The sequence below is a fragment of the Tauraco erythrolophus genome, chromosome 9 (assembly GCF_009769465.1).
Source record: "Tauraco erythrolophus isolate bTauEry1 chromosome 9, bTauEry1.pri, whole genome shotgun sequence".
Classification (NCBI taxonomy): Eukaryota; Metazoa; Chordata; class Aves; order Musophagiformes; family Musophagidae; genus Tauraco; species Tauraco erythrolophus.
Window position 1 is genome coordinate 9,474,108 of NC_141473.1, and position 21,643 is coordinate 9,495,750.

The window sequence follows — 21,643 nt, forward strand, 5'->3', positions numbered from 1 at the left end:
TACTCCTGCCAGTCCCTGCCTTTGATTATCCTTTTAACCTTTATTTTTCTAATTCTGCTATAACCCTTGAAAAACTGGGGAATAGAACTGTATTCATCATGTAGCATAACATGGGTATATGTACAGAGTCATAGCAATGCTTTCTGTTCTTCCCAATAGTTCCTAAAATTTGGTTTGTGTTTTTAATTATTATTTAACACTGGTTTATTTCTTCATAGAGCTATCAGTGGTGGGAGGACTTATATCTGGAATTCATCAGCTTAACTGATGTGTTACAGTCCATTAAAAATAATAATAATGAAAAAGTTTTATGGAAACTCCTATATATGAAATTTGCTATAAATGTTAATCTGAAGCTTGATACATTTCAAAGATATTCTCATCTAGGACTTGCTTTATTGACCTCAGTTTTGCTAACCCAAACTGCTTATGTGCTGGATTTTTGCCTGCACTTAGCAGATCTAGAAAACTGCTACAAACTTGTCACTTTGCTCAGCTCCTCAAAACGTTAATACTGAGTGAATGCATATGGTAGGCAAGTATTTTTCAAAGATCTGCTTTCAAGTTTGTCATTTTGTCAGTGCCAGATAACACTTTTTCTTGTGTGTAAATAGCTTTTTGCTAGTCAGCTCTGTACCCAGTGAACTTCAGACTGTAAGAGTAATACTGGCCAAAACCCATATGCTGTTTCAGGTAGTTACTGCTTCTGAGTAATCAATTATTTTGAAACTAAAATTTTAATTAAGGTGCTGCTAAAACATAAGGCAAATACATAATATAGCTGGGAGCCAGAAAAAGCAGCTACTGTTCTGTCTTGCCAGCTCCTCAGTGTTTCGCATTGGTATTCTGGAGAAAACTTCTACAGGCAATTTAGGCATTTTTATAAATCACAATTTAGGATAGAAAATTAATTGAATGAACAGTGACCAGCTATATGATCAATCCATGCAGGACTCCAAAGAAATTCTTTGCCTTTGTAGCAGGCTGGGAGCCACATTTTTGCACAGGTGCAATTTTCTTCTAATTTGTATGAGGATTAAATGGATAAAGAAATCTGCGATTTTGCAGTTCTTTAATTATTTGTGAGCAATTACAAAGATAGTGGGACAGGTTCCAGTTAGCATTATGCTGCAATAGATAATGCAAATAACCACTGGGGCTTTTTTAATTCTTATCCTACAATTTCAGTGCTGCTATTCAATAGGATGGGTATTGTGGTTGTGTTTTCCAGTGCCATGAGTAATGCTGGCTAAAAAGTTGCAAGGTGTCTGGTGTCTCTTCTTTACTTAAATTACAATTGAAATCACAATCTCACCTACTTAGAACAAAAATAGTGGAACGGTTATTGAAGAGCCTGGTTGTAAAAGCTGTATGTGACTTTAAGATGCAAAATGCATGAGTCTGTCTTCTCAAGCCATGTGCCTGCTTGAGGATTATGGTGCTTCAAGTACTACAAGATTTAGAAGCTTATATACCCTGCTGAAAGACAGTTTCCTATCTGTGTTTGGCTTTACAAACAAAGATTAGAAGCTTCCCTGTTCAAGGCATTTGAAGACTCACGAAATATTTTCCTTGCTGCTCATAAGTGGAATCATAACCATCAGGAAAGGCCCATATTTTAGGTTTAGAAGGTCAGGAATTATCAACAAGTGTAGAGTTATTAGTTGCTTTTAATTAGCACTCATACCATGAAATTCCGTCCCCTTCATAAGAGGAATGTTGAGAGTTAAACTTGTCTCATCAGGTTAGATGGTGGTATGATACTGACAGTTAAAAGTACTCTAAAAATTGAAGAAAATGTTTTTAAAAAAAAAAGTTCAAAGAGGCTTCGAATCACCTCCTCCTTTGAAGGACCCTCATTCTGCATTTCCCTTGAGTTCATTTGGTCAAAGACTGATGAGCCACCTTCTCTCCCATCTGTAGGGGAGGTGGTAAGGGGCTGCTTCCCAAGAGGGATTGCTGGCCACGTGGTTTGCTGCAACAAACTCTGCCTTAGCCTAGAAGGCCTGGTTCAGCACATGGTTTTGATTCTCAGGAGGCCAGACTCAGATACAAAGGATTCTGTGAAAGAATGTCTCATATTCAGGACTAGCAAAAGCTGAAAGTTGATTGCAAAAGAGCAATGGAATTTAAAGAGAAAATCGGCTTGGAACTGCGTGATGTCGCTTGTATGAGATACTGTCATCTATCACTTGTCCAGATGGCACCTTACGCACCCCTCCAAACTGATTGCTCTTTGGATTCAACAGTGGTATACACCTCAGGCAAAGGAGATACATACCATATTATCTAACCGACCTTCTGTATGAGTTTAGTAACTGTTTATGTAACAGTCTTAATTTAAAGCAGCACTTGTGAGAATGGCTGCTTGTGTTGGATCAATTGGATGTAAAGGAAGACAGAAGGAACCTCAGACAATGAGAAAGGCATGGGGAGAATCCAGAGAGCACGGAAACAGCTCAGTGGTGAGCCAGGGAGCAGACTGGACTGGTGCAGGAAAATTTATGAAGCACTGAGACCCTATTTACTCCTTACTGGGTTAAAAACTGGCTGGATGGCCAGGCCCAAAGAGTAGTGCTGAGTGGAGTTAAATCCAGTTGGTGGCCAGTCACAAGTGGTGTTCCCCAGGGCTGGGTATTGGGGCCAGTTCTGTTTAATGTCCTCATCAATGATCTGGATGAGGAGATCGAGTGCACCCTCAGTAAGTTTGCAGATGACAGCAATTTGGGCCGGAGTATTGATCTCCTTGAGGGTAGGAAGGCTCTACAGAAGGATCTGTACAGGCTGGATCAATGGGCTGAGGCCAACTGTGTGAGGTTCAACAAGACTGAGTGTCAGGTCCTGCACTTTGGTCACAACAACCCCATGCAATACTACAGGCTTGGAGAAGAGTGGCTGCAAAGCTACCTGGTGGAAAAGGACCTGGGGGCGTTGGTTGACAGCCGACTGGATATGAACCAGCAGTGTGCCCAGGTGGCCAAGAAGGCCAATAGCATCTTGGCTTGTATCAGAAATAGTGTGGCCAGCAGGACCAGGAAAGTGATTGTCCCCCTGTACTCAGCACTGGTGAGACCACACCTTAACTACTGTGTTCAGTTTTGGACCCTCCTCTACAAGAAAGACCTTGAGGTGCTGAAGCGTTTCCAGAGAAGGGGAACGAAGCTGGTGAAGGGTCTGGAGCACAAGTATATTATGAGGAGCGGCTGAGGGAACTGGGGTTGTTTAGCCTGGAGGAAAGGAGGCTGAGGGAGACCTTATCGCTCTACAACTACTTGAAAGGAGGTTGTAGCGAGGTGAGGGTCGGTCTCTTCTCCCAAGTACACAAGTGCTAGGACAAGAGGAAATGGCTTCAAGTTGCATCAGGGGAGGTTTAGATTGAATATGAGGAAAAATTTCTTCACTGAAAGGATTGTCAAGTGTTGTAACAGGCTGCCCAGGGAAGTGGTTGAGTCACCATCCCTGGAGGAATTTAAAGGACGTGTAGATGTGGCACTTGGGGACATAGTTTAGCGTGGACTTGGCAGTGTTAGGTTAATGGTTGGACTCGGTGATCTTCAAGGTTTCTTCCACCTAAATGATTCTATGATTCTATTGCTTTTTAGAGCTTCTTGAGGAGAGGAGGTGGAGAGGGAGGTGCTGATCTCTCTTCTTGGTATCCATTCTCTGTTGCTGTTACTGAAGAGGACTCTGCTGGATATTGTCTATAGGTTTGGACATTACATTTTGAGAAAGATCCTGACAAGTTGGAGGGAAACAAATAGAAGGCAGTGAGAGTAGTGTTAGAAAAAAAAGACTTAGGAGAAAAAAGATTAATAGAATTAGGTTTTCTTAATCTAGAGAAATGGAGATAAGTGAGGGATTTAGTCAGTTTTCAGATGAGTAAGGGATTGTCAAATGGAGATGTGTTCTGCTTTGTCCTGAGAAGCACAGACAAATATGCTTGTGAAAAATACTGAGTAGTGGTTTTGCGTTTGAGTAAGAAGTATAGCTGAAACTCCCTGTCTGTGTTAGGCCCTAGTAGTCTTTGCTTCTGTAAATGTGCACGGTTAGCTTGATTTTTTTTTGTTTTGTTTTTAATTAAATTTAAAAAGAAAAAGTAATCAATTAGGACCAGTTCTTCATCTTCTGCCTGTCTGCAGTATCTGCTCCAATTTAATCATTGCCACATTTTTACTTAAAATATTGGACATTTAATGTCATCTTAACCCGTGGCTTCCTGTTTTCTGTGGGACAAGTTGTTGCCAGAACTCGAGATCAATCCAAGCTAATTTGCTTAGTAGTACATCAGTGGTTTAGCATTAATCTGCATTAATGTAGCATGGTTTAGAGCACCTGAATTCACCTCTAGGGCTCACTGCTCCCTCTCCGCCTGAGTTCTTTTTCTGTTGTCCAATAAACAAGAACAAAATTGCTGTTCCTACTGTTACTAGATGCTAGCGAGAAAGATGAGCTAAATCAGCTTGAAGTAGAAAGAAATAATGAAAATGTTGGGGCTTCCTCTGTAGTTATATATATAGGTGACAGCAGTAGTGTGAAGATTGTTAAGGAGAATTGAAGCAAAGATCTCACTTGCTGTATAACTCCATAACACTGACGAGTGCAGGCAGCTCCGGCTGGAAAGAGCTACTGTGGCAACACATCCCCCGCTGTTGTTTACAGGGAGCCCTGCTTTTGTTCTGTATCTGATTGAAACTTCCTCTCCTGTGTCCGTTGTTTGCAGTTGTATGACCTTGATATTTTAATCAAACAACCTAGAGAGAAATACAGTCCCCTTCCTGGGCAGGGCTGTAGCAGGACAGCAGGTGTGGCTGGTCCTGCTCTACTTCAAGTGGCAAGAGAGTGGCCTCTCGTCCTGTGGTAGGTGGGTGTTCAGAGCCACTGCAGCCTCTTGCAGGCAGGAGAGGTGAGGGAAATGGATAGGTAAATCTGAAATGGAAGCTGGTTTCAAGCTGAAGAAGTTCTAGCCGTAGAAGTTCTAGCCTTTCTGCCAGTGGGTAAAATACTGGTGGCACTGGGATGGGGAAAAGAGAAGAAGAAATTGCTATTTCTTCTCCTCTGAAAGCCATTCCTTGGGCTTGCTCTGCGTATGTGGAAGGTGAAATGGTGGGAAGACTTCAGAGCAGAGAGAAGGGCATAGGAAATGGCATTCCTCACTCACTCCAAATTTGACTCTGGGGCATGGAGGGAGTAGAAGAGGAGATAAAAGCTTGGTATGTGGCCTTTTCCCTTGCTTCATCCACTCCCATATGTCCCTCATGTACTGGTTGAGGAGAGGATGAATACAAATTGCTGTTGTCTCCTTCTCCTCCTTTATGCCTGATAGCTGGGGATATCACTAAGTAGACTTTTGTATACAGAGACCATAAAAGTGGCTTTTACTTTGAGAGAATGATAGATGTTTGGTAGACCTCTGTGGGATTTTTTCAGTAAAAGGGCAAATAGTTAATGGGAGGAGAAGGGAGGAAAGGGGAGCAGGAATGTTCTTCACCCAGGTGATGCAGACAAGGTGCAGCTGAGGGAAAGAAGACAGTGTTAGAATGGGAGATTGTGATTACAGTTTTTGTGTTATCCTGCTTTTGATTTTCACTTACTTTCCTTTAAAGAGCGAGTCTTTATGGTAAGAGGCAAAACGCTACGGCACCAAGCAATGTTTATCACTTGTTTGTTACCACGTGGTTTAGATGGTGGAGCTCTTTGTGCACTTTTCAATGTAAAACACAGAAGCATTAAACTATAAAATGCAAAAATATAAACCCAATTAGCTTATCAGTATATATCAATACTTGGAAGACTCAATATTGTTTATTTTTTGAGTTGGCAAACTCTCCTTGAAAATATTTGACTCCTCCCTTTGAAGCCGAGGCAATAAGATATCCAGTTTGGTGTAAACTAACTGTGGGCAAATCTTCTTACAGAGAAGAAACAGCAAAATAGCTTTTTAAAAATTCCAGTTGGTGCAGAAGTTGGAATCAGTTATGCCTACTCTGTTTTGATTATCAGTTTGTTTTATATCTGCTTAGTATTTTTATGATGATCCTACTATTGAAACAGCAACAAATAGCTTAAAAGAAAGCGTCAGATCTGTAAGTTTTTACATGCTGAATCAAGTGACCTCCCTAGTTAGCAGATAAAATCAGAGCCACTAACAGAAAAGTTCCAGGAGCTGGAGTGAGGTGATAAAAAATTGTTTGTTGTAAAAGCTTGTTTGAATATATTAATGTTATACTAGGTAGCCAAGTCATATCTACTTGGAAAGCACATATTTATCTTTTCTTTGAGGTCTCTGTGGTTCATTTGATAAGGCACTGGACTGGGAAATAGCTGTTGGGACAGAGATACACATGCAGGACACATTTAGGTGCCTTTTTTAGAGTCCTGTTTAATGTGGAATCAGAAGAGAAGGAATTTGTCTTGGCACAGTGAAAATTGAGTAGTCCAGTAGAAATGTAGGGGTGATACATATCTAGTGCCCACATGATGGGTTACCTCATCTTCAGGGAGTGTGGGCTTTCATCATTGCATGCTTTGCTTTATGTTTTATTGCTGAGACATACACTAAAGGTTTGTGCTTAGTGAGACGTTCTGTGACATCTCTCGAGACTGCAAAACAAAGAACATGTTTTTGCTCTGCAGATTAACTCATTGGTGGGAATCTGCCAGTGTTTCACGGACTTCCATGGAGAAGCTTTTTAGACTAGTGAGTCTTTACTGAATTCCTACTGGTTTCACTGAGCTGAAACTTCCCAAGACAGGCTGTGGGGGTTATTCTGCAGAGTTAATCCAATTCTGCAGTGGATTATCAGTATCAAATCTCCTTAACCTTAGGCATGCACAGTAAAGCATGACACTTGCATATATGCTTTCCTGTTTGGGATTCCTGCCTTCGTGCAAGTTACTTGCGGTTTCCAGCAGTAATTGTGGTCACTGACAGTATGCTCATATTTTTATCAGCAGCAGTACTGTTTGCGACCGTGGTTTGGCTGGTTGAATTCAATTTATAGCAGGTGAATAGCGATGATTTTATATGGTAGTGTTTTTTTTTTAAATACTGTGTTTAAACTGCTGTCACTACAGCATATTACTGTACTATATCTCAGTTAGTGCCAAGTATGTGTGTGTGGTGTAGAAGTTCACACAGGTGTTAAGAAAGCACGATCTCTTTTCTAAGGATTAGCAATAACATAAGCAGTTTGGAAGCCAGTTGTTATATCAATAATATAAATGTGTGTTCAGAGGTAAATGTTTGTACATACCTAGTCAGAAGATCACCTGTCAGTGAGCTTTGTATATTTTTGGGGCCACTGCAAAGAAGTGTAATGTAACATCTTCTCGCATCTGTTTCTAAAGATGGTCTGAAGATTTCAGGTGCTTTTTATGTAAGCGTGTGTGTTACAGGCTTCTTAATGCTTAGAGCAAAGCCAAGTGCCCTTCTTTCCTTATTCTGTTTTGCAATAAATTAGACATTGCTCTTACTGTTTTATCTGTATTTTGCAGATGATTACTGTTGTGCAGAGTAGCAATCTACTAAGAAAAATCTTGCTTATGAGAACCTCAGAAAATCAAATTTTAAGAAATCCAAACCCCTTAATAGATAAAAACCTGAGAAGTGTTTTATTCCTGAGGAGTCTAATTTGAAAGAATATCAAGTGGTTCTATTAAAAAAGCACTAAACCCCCAAATCCTGGCAGATCAGAATAAATGCACTATGTGTTTTGCTGAATCAAGTGATTAATGTATTTGGTAAATTTTTATTTCATTTACTCTAAAAGAATGATGACACATATTTGTTAACACCAATATTACTGACTGATCGTATTCAAAATAGCATGACATGGGCTACAAAGAAAAGCCCAGCACAGTGGAAGAGTTGTGGGTAGGTCCCAGGCCATCAGGCATTATTTGCTTGAGGATCAGTCTTATCAGTAAGGATAATGTGATTATCCCAAGATATAGGATTGCAGGACTGTAGTGTGTCCTAAGAAAGAACCATATTCATCTCTAGTGCATCTGTGTTCGCTCCTCTATGGTGTTTAAAACTTGCGATAGGGCAACGTAGAGAGTCTGAGGTGGTGAGGTCAGTCTGTGGGGCCTTGGTAGCTCCTTAACATTCTGCTGGTTGCATACAGGGCAGTGTGGTGAGGAGAGGGGATTAAGGAGAGGTTGTCAGCGTAGGGCCATTGCACAAGCTGCAATATGAAGCAGTCATACAGCAAAAACTGTGTGGAGGGTAGAAAGGCTGTAGGGTGGAATGACTGCCTTAAAGGAACTTTCCCTTAAGCTTCCCTGCAGGCTTGGGAAGATTAGTAGACCAACTGAGGGGTACTGTAAGAACCTGGAGAGGCAAAAGAGCAACATGTGCAAGAATAACCTTACTAAACACCTTCCGTCTTTCTTCAGGAGCAAACACCCAGCTATTCACACCTAGTATGGGGACAGTTTTGTCAGGTACAGGCCGAATTCTGCTCAGCAGAGTGTCTGGGTGAATCTGAAAAACTCTACCGATGTCTTCAACTTTGCCTGAGTCGGTTGCCTGCCACCTTTTATACTCCAGTCCTTAAGCAGCACTGCTGCTTGAGCTGTTTTCAAAAGATGGAAAATGTGTCAGATGTCCAAGTGACTGAGGGAGAAACGTCAGAGGAATAGGTTGCTGGAGCAGGGTATGTTCAAGAGGAGCAGAAGGCAGGAAATACTTAATCGTATAGCTTTTGAGAATGCTATAACTGGAAACTGTGTTTCCCCATCAGGGCACTGGGGCCACTGCTGGGTCACAGGTCTTTTGCAAGAAATCCCATGTTGACATTATCAGGTTTTTCCTCTGAGCAGGCACAGTTAAGTCAGGATAACAATTAGAGCAGATCACCTTTTTTTTAAGAGTATGAGAGAATGGCATTTCCTTCCTGGAGAAGGGGCCATTTTGCAAAATACGGTAATCAAGACTTTATAGAAGTGGTGGCTCCCAACTGACATAGGTTGTACAGTGATTGAGCTGTGGAAGCTTGTGGCAGACTTTCTTGTCAAAACAATTTGTGCCAGGCTTTTTGTTGGAAGCAAGAACATTAAACAGAGGGTATTTTCCTGAATGGTATTTAATAGAACAACTTCTTCATTTTTCCTTTCGGTTTTCTAGCAGATTATTTTCTTCATTGGTTGATGAACAAGATACTGGTCAGTTTTGAAGAAATTGTACTGTGCGCCGATACCTCTAAGCCATGATCTCATCTGTGAAGAATGAGAGCAAGATAAAAATATGAAAGCCAGCTTTTAAAATGAGAACAACAGATTTTAAGATACTAAGCTAAACTGCTTAGTATCTTACACATGCTTTTTCAACATGATCAAGGTACAAGCAAAAGCAAAACAAACTGGTTTAACTCTTTCCCTTTGTGGAGTGATCTCAGGATGGCTCTCATGATTGTAGCTGAATGCACAGGATATTTTTCACCAGAAAATAGCACCAACGTAATCCTGCTGTTTAGCTATCGTGTACCTCATTGTGACTCTTCCACCCACACTGTGTTCAGGGGAGACTCTCTATTTAATTTGTACAGTGCAAAAGGTTATTTAATGAAAAAAAAAAGTTATTTTGCATTCCTTTAAAATATGCACCTTTAAATAACTGTAAGTACCAAGGATTTGTTTCTAGAATTGCTATGTATTCCTCTTTCATCTCCAGTTTAGGATATCTGAGTAGATTCTGAATTGTATAGCAGGGTAAATTTTAGTCTTCAGGCTTAAAACAATGAGATTAAAACCAAAACCAGTCCTGGTGTAAAAAGATTTTATTTACAATGCCAGTGTCTGTTCTGTATATCTCTTTACTTGGGAGTAAATTACATTTGACTCCTAAATCTCCAGTATAATTTACGTCAGTCTGTATTCTTAAATCTATTTCTGTGCACATGCTGTAGCCTAACATTGCGACTTTCCACGCTGAATGATGTGAGGAAAGGCTTCTATTCAGCTACGAGTGAGATGAGATACAGCAGTGCTAATCTCTAGCACATGTGAAAAATGGAGGTAATGAACTCAGAGAACAGAAAGTCCAGATACTGGCAGGCAGCTTCTGTGTCAGCAGCTGCTGGAACAAAAAAAAAAGAATGATAATCATTGCAAGCCTTTTGAGGGTGTCTGAGGATCACAGGAAAGGGTTAACAGTATCCATGCGTGTGTATCCCTAGACTGTGCTCTGCACATCAGATCAAATATTTATGAATGAAGGTCAGATGTGCCCCTGTCAGGAGGCTGTCCCCTAACTGTTTACAAAATACTGTTTGAACAAGAACACAGCCAGGCTGAGTTACAACCCCACATCTCGAACGTGTCAGAAATGTGACATAATGGATTGTGCCTCAGTGTTGGTGGGGTTCAGCCCGGCTCCCCACTTGAGCTTCAGGTGCTATTAATAGTAACACACTGAGTCATAGAAGCAAGAATGTCAGACTGCCTGGGCTGTGCTTCTCTTACACGTTAGACTGCTAACAATAGAAAGCCAGCCTGGATTTGTTAGAATAGAATAACTATTTTTTTCCATGCATGTGCCTGAATCTCTGTGTCTCTCTCTCTTATTTATTTATTAAAGAATGTCACTGAATAAGAGAGATCTTTCAAGTGAGGCAGACTGGCTTATTTCATTTCTTTCTGTTGTTCCGTGTGGCATTTATACAAAACATTTAGAATTTATTTACTGCAAATATTTTTAACACTGCGTGCCTGCTCTGATTTTTTTCCAGCAGGTATCAGCCATCTGCTTGTCTGGCTGGCTGATGCCTACAGCTTGTTTCTTTACATTAATTTCTCTCTCTCTACGTATAGTAACATTGAGAAGGAATTCCGTTGTGGAGGTGTGAGCTCCAGTTCAAGTGCAGCTCTCCAAAAATAGGGATTCCTCCGACTCTGGGTGGAATATAGCTTTTGCTTTAGGTTGCAGTATGAATGCAATTGCACCTCCATCATGTAACCTAAAGCACATTTTGCACTGAGTTCTGATCAAGTTGAAGCTACAGCCCAAAGAATCTGCCCATAACCTATCCCCCGGTATCTTTATATTTGACTCAGCTCTCTACTACTGAGGTCATCTCTGTCTTTGGCAAGTAATTAATGTCCCTTTTTCATTTTCTCCACCTCTAAACCAGAAAGGCTAAAATTTTCTGTCAAAGCAAAGGCATGATGGTGTGGGTTTGTATTGGTGAAGTCGCTGATAGCTAACTAAAATGAGGAATGAAATAATTTATAAATAAGGCAATAGTGGCATATAGTAGTAGTGGTAGAGGCTCCCTAAAGTCTTGATTCCGGCAGTACATATGTATTAAAAATAATACATGTTAAGTGGTTTTTAGTAGGCATGCAGGGTTTTGATTAATCGTGTTTCCAAGCTTTTCTTCATAACTTTGTATGAAAGTATGCTTATAAAAGAAAAGCTTTGTTTTTCGACTGTCTCTGACCTGTATCTTTTAAGAGAAAACAGAAATATTCTGAATCTTACTGTAAGATTATGAGATTTGACAGTATTGTAAAGGGTTGGTTTGTTTGATTTTTAACACGAGCTTACTGACCAGTCCTTTCTCAGGTAGAGTTTAGTCTGTGGAAAACCATAAATTGGAAGGTCAGTTTGATGCCCGGATTCAATACTGGTGCTTTGTCTTGTTGTGGGTGTACTGGGGGGTGAAATTCATGTCCTGCTGTTCCAGTAGGCTACTCTCTTCTCAGTTCCATGAGTACTTATGGCTATCATCTCAAAAGAAGTAGCATATGAGGAGTTGTAGTTTACAATTATTTGATATTTTCGAATGCAGCGCTTACCTTGACTCACAGCAAAAATTTCGTCTGTGGTACTTCCTGACTGTGCTTCTAAACCCAGGTGCCCACTGAGCAGTGACAGTTTCATTTTTATTATTCGTGTTGTTATTCCAAGGTAGTGCATAGAGTCAGTATTCCCAGTTTGCACAGATTATCTGTTACTCTCTTCTGTACTATGGTCAGAAGTCATTGAGAGACTATTTATTTGTGTGTTTGGTGGTCTACTGATTGGCATTTGGTATCAGCTTTAAAGTAAAACCAGGAGGGGATAAACAGTGCTCGCCACAGAAAAGCTGCTGTGCCACAGCCTGCCTCAGCATGTGCCTGTGTTCATCTTGTGTTTCCCCTCTTGATCCTGGCTCAGTTTGAGTAAATAAATAGGAAACTCATAAATACCACTTTAGCTTTCTGTGGGTGTTCGAAGAGCTCTCCTGTTCTCTCTCACATCTTCTCACTTGAAGTCTTCTGCCAGTCGTTCGGGAGCAAATTTCATTGCCAGCTCAGCTCTGCGAGGGCAGAGGAATGCAAGGTGGTGTCAGTGGCTGGAAATCAGGGACGGTGGAATTCAGCAGTTGTTCCACAGCAGCAGCTGTAGCTGGTTGTTTCAGCACAAGCAGCAGAGTCCACAAGCAGGGTATGAGCTGCCGTTAGCTGTAGGAAAGACCACAGTGGGAGAAGATAAGAGGCACAAGAAGAGAAGAGGCAGTGACGAGCAATCGGACCTGATCAGATCCTGTGGGAAATCCGACTGAGGAAGAAAATTATCTGGAATAAGCTGCCTTTTTTTTTTTTAATCCACCTCAGCCAAACACTACTGGAAAAGAGATCGTGTTTAAATTAAAGAGATTGTGTTTAAATTACTTCAAGTAATTCTTGCTGCTTCCACTACGAAGAAAATTTGTTTACCATGGTGAAAGAAAAAGGTAATTATGTTTATGGGTAGACTGGAGCTGAAATGACCTAATGTGCCAGCTATGATCACCTGAGGTTTAGACCTTCAAACATAAAATGAAGCATGCTTTGATTGACAGGTGCTGTTTTCCTTTCTACAAAAGTGATGTACCAAAACCTGCAGTGCATTGCATTGATTATCTTTGTACCTGTTTTAATAAGGGTAGAATGTGGAACACACCTAATTTGGAGTGTTTGCACAGCTGGGTTCCTTCTTTGTGTGCATGTTTGTGGGTTTTTTCATGTGATTTAACCCAAGTTTGCTATTGACTGTTTTTTACCTGTATTTGCTACAATTCAAAGAGCTCTGAGCACCAAAGCAGTTAGCTTAAAATTTTGAAGATAAACCTTGATATATTCAGCAAGCCTGGACTTGAGAGTGTCATGTTTTACCTTTTAGTGGAAAAATAGGCTATATGAGATTTTGGATAATGTTTGAATTTTGCAGCAGTAAATTAGGTATCAGTTTCAATTACCTGTAAATAATATTTTAAGCCTCCTTCCAAAGCATTTACTAGTCAAAGAATTTAGAAATGATCATGGGGTCTTTCCTTGCAGTAATAGTGGTCTGTATCATTTATTGCATTACGAAGATGTGAAATAGATTCTGAATTGTATTTGAGTGGTGGATTGGATGTGGTTTTGGAGCATTACGTTATCATAGATTCAGACTTAGTCTCTGTTTTGTGAAGAAGAGGATCTGTGTTCTTTTGAGGACTCTGTAATAATATGGGATAAATTCAAACTAGGGAAGCAAGAGAAATAAGAACTATTAGTTTGAGCAAGAGTGAGGAGTTTTTCCACTCTGAACGCCCATATTAAGATTTTTTAAATTTTTTTTCCACTGTTAAGTGAAATAATTTGAATTAATTTAGCTTCCTAAATGTTTCGATTGAAGAGAGCAGGGCAAATGCCTTGATAGTCTGTCATAGCATGTCAAATGTAGCACAACAGCTATAGTCATAACCATTATACAATCTACTGATAATTGTTGCTGATGAAAAACAGTGGCCCAGCATAAATAGTATCAGCCACTTAGCAGATTTGAGATCCGTTACTTCAGATTTACAGGATCATTTTTATAATGTCGATGGTGAACTGTTGACCTCTGACAGTATCAGTAAGCCATACCACGGGTGATTTAAGTAGCAGTTTCACCCCAGATCCTTAAAACCGCAAGTTTCAGAATCATTTGAATCAATGATGCCCCTCATCTTTTCAGAAGAGTTAGTGTGTTGTCATTCAGCTTATCATAATTGTTCCTTATTTTCTAAGATACGTTTTAGAATTGGACGCTGATTTTGTTGAAGTGTATGTAAAATATGTGTAGTCTTTTTAGCTGTGCATTCAGTGTTGATCCTTTGATACCTTTCTGCTCCCCACCCAGCTGATGCTCAGTTCGTTGGGCTCCCTGTGTTACATGGGGCTGTACTTTAGCAGTACTCTGTAAATAAAATTTTAGCATGTTACTTGATGAAAAGTGTTATATACCTGTAAGAAAATTAAAACAAGCCCATCATTTTTACAAAAAAATGCAAGAGAGAAAGCATCTTAGAATAGTTGAAAAAGTTGACAATAAATGGTTGAAAATGTGCAGAAGACTTGTGTTTATTGTAATATTGATGTTGGATATACTTTTGTTTTCTGTTCACACAGATAATGGACTAAGATAACTAAATGCCATCTTCAATTTTGTTACACAATTGCTGGTATTTCATATCTCATGGCTGCAAAGTGAGAAAGGATAGTATCTGTTTAGTATTTTACTTTCCTATCTTGTTACTTTCAAATAATTTCTCCAACAAAGTTTTTGTTTATTATTTCTTTTGTTTTGTTGTTTTTTGTTGGGTTTTTTTGTGTTTTTTTTTCTTTTTCTTCACTCCCATCTTTAGTCAGAAGGTCAGGAGTTACTGCTACTTTGAAGCCGCTATGAGTATCACTCTGTAGAGTGATATACTCTTGGAAGACGCACACCAGTATAGTCCAGCTGGTACCCTTCCTTCCCAGCCACTGCTTGAATTGCTGTGTGAACTAGCTGAAAATGCATCCAGTCCAGCGTCATTTCATAAACATGTTAACTAGGCACTGGAGGGGCTGGTTTCAACTAGAAAAACGCAGTTCCAATTCACTGAGTTGCAAACCAGTTAGTAACAGTTTTTAGTAAATTAACATGCTTCATTATGCTCATATTGTAGAATGATTTCAGTGTCTGCCTGGATAGCTCATACACAAAAAAAATCCTGAGGCCAGGGTGTTTTCTGCTGACACCAAATGGCGCTTCCTAAATTATGTCTGACTGATACCACGTTTTCATGTCTCTGACTGCGTGTTTGTCTATTTCCAATTATGAGCCCTTATTATCTAGTTGCTCAGCTAAATTATTGTCACTGCGTTGCATCCAAGGGCAACTTTCTCTCTTTATATCCTTTAACAGAAGGAAAGTTTACATACGCCTATGCATGCCTTGTTATTAATTCTCTTCTGCAATTTAACCCCCATATTGAATAATCTGCATTCTTAGTGCTTCTGTGTTGAGGTCGATATTTGTGAGCCTGCTAATCACGATGCTGAGTGATATGTGTTGCAGATTCCTTTTCATCTCCATTAGTTCACATAAGCTGAGGATTTAGCCCCGTTTCTGGAGTTCTTGACCAGTGGATAAGACGAGTGTCCTAGCACTCACCTGCTAGTCTGTGAAAGCATGTTGGAAATCAGCTTTGTGCCTGATGAGACCTTGGACTGGATCATGCATGGGCAAACCTATGAAAGTGGATTAGTATCTGTTGATGCCAAACTTTTCCATGCTTGGAAGGATAAGAGGAGAAAAGAGGAAGGGTAGAAGCAGGTACAGAGACTGATTTCTGTTCTTCACATACTGATTCTGCTGAAGGGTAGATGCTGGCACCTACTGGGTACCAAGTTGCATTCAGCTAGATCCTCTTTCCATGTTCTCACAACTGTCTCTGTGTGTCATGTGTCATCTCTGCATCTCAGCTACTCGGCGCTGGCTTTCCCAGCAACACAGAGGATGTAGTTCACCAAAATGTTAACAGAATTTCCTGTATAATTTGGCCTATGGTCTAGTTCAGTCTTGCAGAGAGGTTTAGTTCTCTGTTGTTTTTTCTTCATACTTTTGATAAAGCATGATACGACCAAGACGAATGGTTTTATGCTTGCAGTAGCTCCTGTCTTGTCTTCTCTTCCATTCGCATATCCCAAGAGCTGTGAGTCTCCAAAGCAGCTCTTAGTCTTTTTCTTTTGTTGTAAACGGAACTGCTTTAGATGGGCTGATCCTTGATAAGCATGCAAAGTGTTACCTCTGCGTTAATTTAAAGGTATTCTGTCTTGATAACACCATCTCTCTGGTGCTCTGTGTTTGTAGTCTTAACATTCCCAGTGTGAATCAAGAAAATGTTGAATAATGGGATTTGGGTCCTGACACTGTCTCAGTGTCATGGTTGTTAATGAAACATAGACTTGATCTGAACTCATGACTTTGGAACTTTTAACCCCAGGTGACCCAGGAAAGTCTCCAAGTTTGTTGATTTTGGAGCACATGACAAGATTATGCAATCACATGTAGGCAGAGGGAGGACTGAGGAGTTTTGTTTTCTCTTTACTTCGGTTTGCTTACTTTTAAATTTAGCTCTGAGTGACGGTTTGCATTTGGGGATGGGCGTTTGGGGTTTTCTTTTGATTAAGTCGATGTACTACCTTGTACAAGCCATAGAAAAGGCATTTTAGAAGTATGCGTAGTAGTAGATGTTAAAAAAACACTCTTGTAGTTAAAGTACTAAACTACAGAACAGTTCTGTGTTAGACACTCTTAAGGTGACCTTGGGGAAGTAATTTGATCTCTCCTTGTGTTAATCTGTAAAATGAGGATAAGAACATTCCTCTTGTCTGCCTTGATTATTTGAATTAGAGGTCTTTGGACCAGGGAGTTTCTTTTACTTTGTTTCACAGCTATGACAAGGAAATCTTAGTCTTGGGATTTAACTACTTTCACTTGTACAAAAAAAATCCAGTGGCATGTGAATATCTTATAAACATCATATTACTTTTTTTAAGACTGAATGACTGTAAAGGAATTATGTTTTTATTGGCAAATTTATGGTGTTGCTTGTTCTGTACTTTCTCTTTCTAAATTTATTTTTAATATTAGGTTTCAAATTGCAGTTCTGGTGTGCAGCATTGATACTGAGAGAAACAAAAATAACCAAGGAGATGGCAGCTCAGGCACTATATGTTTACTGGAGGTTTTTTTTTTTTTAAATAGCACTTAGTTCACTTGAGGGTACGAATATTTGTATCCAAAGAGTTGGACAAGCACAGTGTGCAGTCCTGCTGTGCCTGATGGCTTCCTGTGTTTCCCAGTAGTGAAATTCCATACATTCCTTGCATCCCAGCTGCATGTAGGAGCCAGGTCTCTGAAGATACGATGGCAGCTATTTTATATTGAGAAATGGGAAAACTTTTGCTGTTGATCTCACTGGAGGGGAGGTTTTAGTGGTTTTAGTCATTAAATTTGAGACCACAGAGTTCATGAGTTCAGATGGTGGTAGAGGCAGTTAAGCTGTTCCTCTATCTGAAACAGTGAGTGGTATAGGCCAAAAAACCCCAGGTTTGAATAGGGGAGATTCAATCAATGTTATTTTTTGGCAATTAATAAACCTTTAATTACTGATGCTGATGTTGAAAATAAAAGCAATCGAACACACACTTGGAGAAACACACCTCAGCTTCTCTCCAGACACTTTTTCCCCTTTCTGGTCACCGGTTCCCATGCCACACATCATTGTATTCAGTACCTTTGAGACGAGGTGGCATGAGAAACTGGGATCAGTGCATGGCTGTTCCTTTCTTTTTTGTTGCTCCTTTTTTCTTCCTCCAGTTATTTCACCATGGGTTCCTCTGGTGGCCACAGTCTGTTTTCATGTATATGTTTTTGCAGAGGTGCTATGTGCTCCTCTGCTTCTGTTTTGATGTGCAGTGGGTCCATTTTGTCCATTGCTGAGCTGGTTGGAGCCAACTGTGACCAGCACAATGCAGTCCATGACCACTGCCTACACAAGTCACTGCTGCAGCGCCCTCGCTGCCAAAGCACTGCTGGTTATGTTGAATACAAGTGAGTAGACTGCAGATTGTATTGTTGGTGTTCCTGGATGAGAATTCAAAAGGCAAGGCTTTTAAAGATAGTGAAATTCTGCATGTTTAAAATACATTGAGCTAGGGCAAGAAATATTTTTCCAGAGGAGAGGTAGGAAGCTCGGAAGCAAAGAACTTGCAAGTTAGGATGCTAATTTGTCCTGCTACTGTGGGAGAGTCAGTTCTTTTTGTGGAAAAATTAATGCATACCAGGGGAAAAGACCAAGTTCCACTAATCAAAATGTGCTGTGCCCTTTGGGTGGGAGAAACCAGAGAACAGGATTTCGTTGTTTCTGGGGGCGATCCATAACTAATTTAAAAAGGATTATTTATAACCAAGTTGATTTTCCACCTAGAGAACAGTCAGTATCCCCAAAAGGATGATTAATCCTTGCCTTCGTTGAGCCTGGATAGCTTTCAGGCTCACTAGGGATCTGGCTGAGGAGAACACTCCGGCATTGTCTTAAGCCTATTCTGTTCAGCGGAGTATCTTCTTGAGTCTAATTGAATCACTGGGATTTAAAGCTAAGTAAGTGCTTCAGTGTTGTCTCAAAGTCAGACTCCCATTTTTGGAGGCTTTGTGATATTTTTTGCAGCAAAGTTGTGTATTTTGTTAATGGCAGTCATTTTGTGTTGCATGTTAGCTGCAACAATGAGAGAAATAATTCGGGCTTATCATAAAGTGCTATAAACACAGAAATGATGGATGCCTTGCGTAGCTCAATCGTGCATGTTATCTGTTATTATATTCCATATAGACAGGAAAACAGAAGCAGAAAGCTGAGGAATCTCCTCAAAGCTGCAAAGTGAGGAGCAAGTGCTAAAATAAGGGTCACACTAAGTAATGCCAGCTGTTCAGAAGCGAAATGTTGCGTTTATGCTATATGAGAGCCTAATAGGCAAGGTTCTATAAACAGTGTCAATGGGATAGCTCCCTAATTCCCAGTGCTATTAGCACCAGGTTGCTATCACAGATGTTAGTATAATCTACATGGCAGTGTTGTGGAACGTTGTATTATTATTATTCAGTATCTGGAACAGAAGCAGGATCTTAAAATCAAATTAAAGAAGTGATCCAAATATAAATGCAGCCTTGCAGAACAGTGAGAGTTATCTTTTATTACTGGGTCAACTAAGAGTCAATAAATGGCTTGTTTGTTCAAAGAAGCAGTTGCGTTTGTATTTTGGTGTTTGTTTTGGGTGGTGGGTTTGTGGTTTTTTTTTTTTGGCCAAAGGCAACTCAAACCAGGATTTCATGGATTTGACAGCATCTGCTTGCTATCCAGCACTTGCAGTGCTGGCCAGAGGAGCAGTCTGTATTCGGGTGTACTGTATCGGTGCTTTCTCTGTAAGAGGCCGTTTACCATATAGTGTTAAAAGTTGACAGACTTCCAGAGCACACCTTTATTTATTGTTGAAATAATATCTCAAGGAATTGACTTCTACGCTACAAGTGTTTGTAAGGTCTGGGTGCCAAGATGGGCAGTTGACCACAGGCCAGGGCCTCTGAAATGTCTGGTTTATCAGCTCTGGACATGGCAAACTATGCTGTGAGTCAGGAGCTATGTGAAGAGTCACGTTGCTCATGAATGTGGCTGTCTAGTTTTAGTTTGAGGCTGTGTAGCTTGGTCCTTAGAAATGCCGGATGTGAGGGTGGTACTGAATGATGGGCATTTACAAGATCCTTGATTAAAGGAGAGATTCTAAGTGTGCGGGACAGAACTTCCATGGTTTAAAAATGATGGCTGAAGGCAGGTCTCTGCAAGGGTCTTGTACAAAACCCTTGGTGAGATTGCTGGTGGCAGCTGAGCGGAGATTTTACTAGAGTTTTTGTTTTGAAAGATCTTCAATAGAGGCCTATTTCTGTGGAGGCTTTCCCTTATTTTTCATACATGCGTGAAACTGCAGCAATGATACATCATTATGAAAATATCACAAGGTATCTGGGAGGCCATTGTCTTAAGTAGGTCAGTGGTCCCCCTCGGATCATGTTGGGCTAAACAGTGGGAGAAAAAGTTTTTATAATTAACTTTTTTTACATTAACTTACCTGAAAAAGGAATTTAATTGCTTTTAATATATGGAATACTTTTGGCAACCTCAAAAAAGGAAGCATGGGGGAACTCTAACTGGAGTTTGTTGCTGCTGACTGAAATCCTCACGTGGGTTGCTGTTAAGGCAGCTAAGAAGCCTGTTTGACGTTTGAGTGCTATTATGGATAACTGCCACTCATCAGTAAGCCAGAATTTCCATGCTGTCTGGAAAAAGCAATTGCGTTTTCTGTTAACTTCAGCAACTTGCTTTCATGCAGCCTTGAGGATCCTTCAGGTTTTGCGGTGAATAATGTGACACTTGTGTCTGTTCATTGTTTTGAGTAAGATTTTGATACAGACATCAAGTGATGGAGATGGTTGCTCAGAGTACTCTTAGGAACTCTTGAATTTCTAATTACCCCTGTCCTATGTTAGGAAAAAAACCACCCAAATACTCTCTGGGAATAGTGACTGGATCTTCTTGTATATGGCGGGTGTGTTGAAGGATTGTAGCTCAAACAAAATTGTTTTACCGCTTACAAGGCTGATAAACAGTTGCTACATGTTACAGACTTGCAGATGTTAGATGTGAGATATGCTTAGCAGGATCCTCCAAATCATCCTCCTTCAGTACGGAGTTTTGAAGGGCGAATTGATTATCTTGAAATACTGTCTCTTAGTAAGTCGATTGTGTAAGTAAATGCAGAGAACTTCTGCAGATGTGGTGAAGATCAATAAGAGCACTCTGAGAACATTAGATAAGACAGTCTGGGTTCACTACCTTTTCATCACCCAATTTGTATCATGATCTATTTTGTGAAAAATTACTCTTTACTGATGTAGAGCTATGGCAGACTAAATTCACTTTACACTTCTTTCTTTTGGTTTACTAACCACTAATCAGTAATCCATCTGTTAACAATCACGTTCAGTAATGCAGTGTTTGATTCCAAGACTGGCTTAGCTTAGTCAACATTTGTTTCAGCATCATCTGTTTCACAGCACGTCTTAGCTTGCTGCATACTTCATTGTAAGATTAGTGCCCTTTCATTACTGAAAGTAGTTTTAAAACCGCCTATTGCTTTCCCTGTTTGAGCTTAAAACAACTCCTGATCATACTCAGTTAACAAGCTGTTCATGACTCTTCTTTGAAAGGATTATAATTTTTCTTGGACAGTAATCATCATGTAAGATGTGTCATGTAACAAATATAAATGGAATAATTTTGTCAAGTTGTTTTGTTTCTGCAGCATAGATGCTGTAGAATATGCTCTTGTTCACCTGCTAAGTGACCAAAGGCAAACACAGGTGGACAGACATGGTGGAAGTTGTTGCTGCTCAGCAAGTGAAGGGTAGTACTGCTGCTGTTTTAGAGAGTGACAAATTCTTCTAAAGAGACTCTGATGGTTTTGTATGGAGAATCGCATCAGTCATACTGCTACAGTTTAGCTGGATCATAGAGCTTAGTTAGCAATAAGGTGTGTTTGTACCTGACAAACCGAGAAGGTGCTGAGGCTCCTGATGGGTTTGAAGTAAGAGTAGAGTGTCCCAAGGAACCTAGGTAGTCAGGTGTAAGTGTCACTGAGAAACTGTGAAAATTGTACACTAAAGCTATAGAACATCAGAATCCATGGTGTAATCCTCAGTGCGTCCAAATAAAGTTATAACGCTTGAGTAAACACAACCAAGTTTCCTTAATCTCTCAATCACTATCAA

At 40.1% G+C, this 21,643-nt stretch overlaps 1 protein-coding gene across 3 annotated transcripts in view; it reads left to right on the forward strand.

The window, feature by feature from the left end:
- ABLIM1 (actin binding LIM protein 1) overlaps positions 1 to 21,643 on the forward strand; it is a 217,432-nt gene that overhangs the window by 79,163 nt on the left and 116,626 nt on the right. The gene's annotated exons all lie outside the window — the stretch shown is intronic.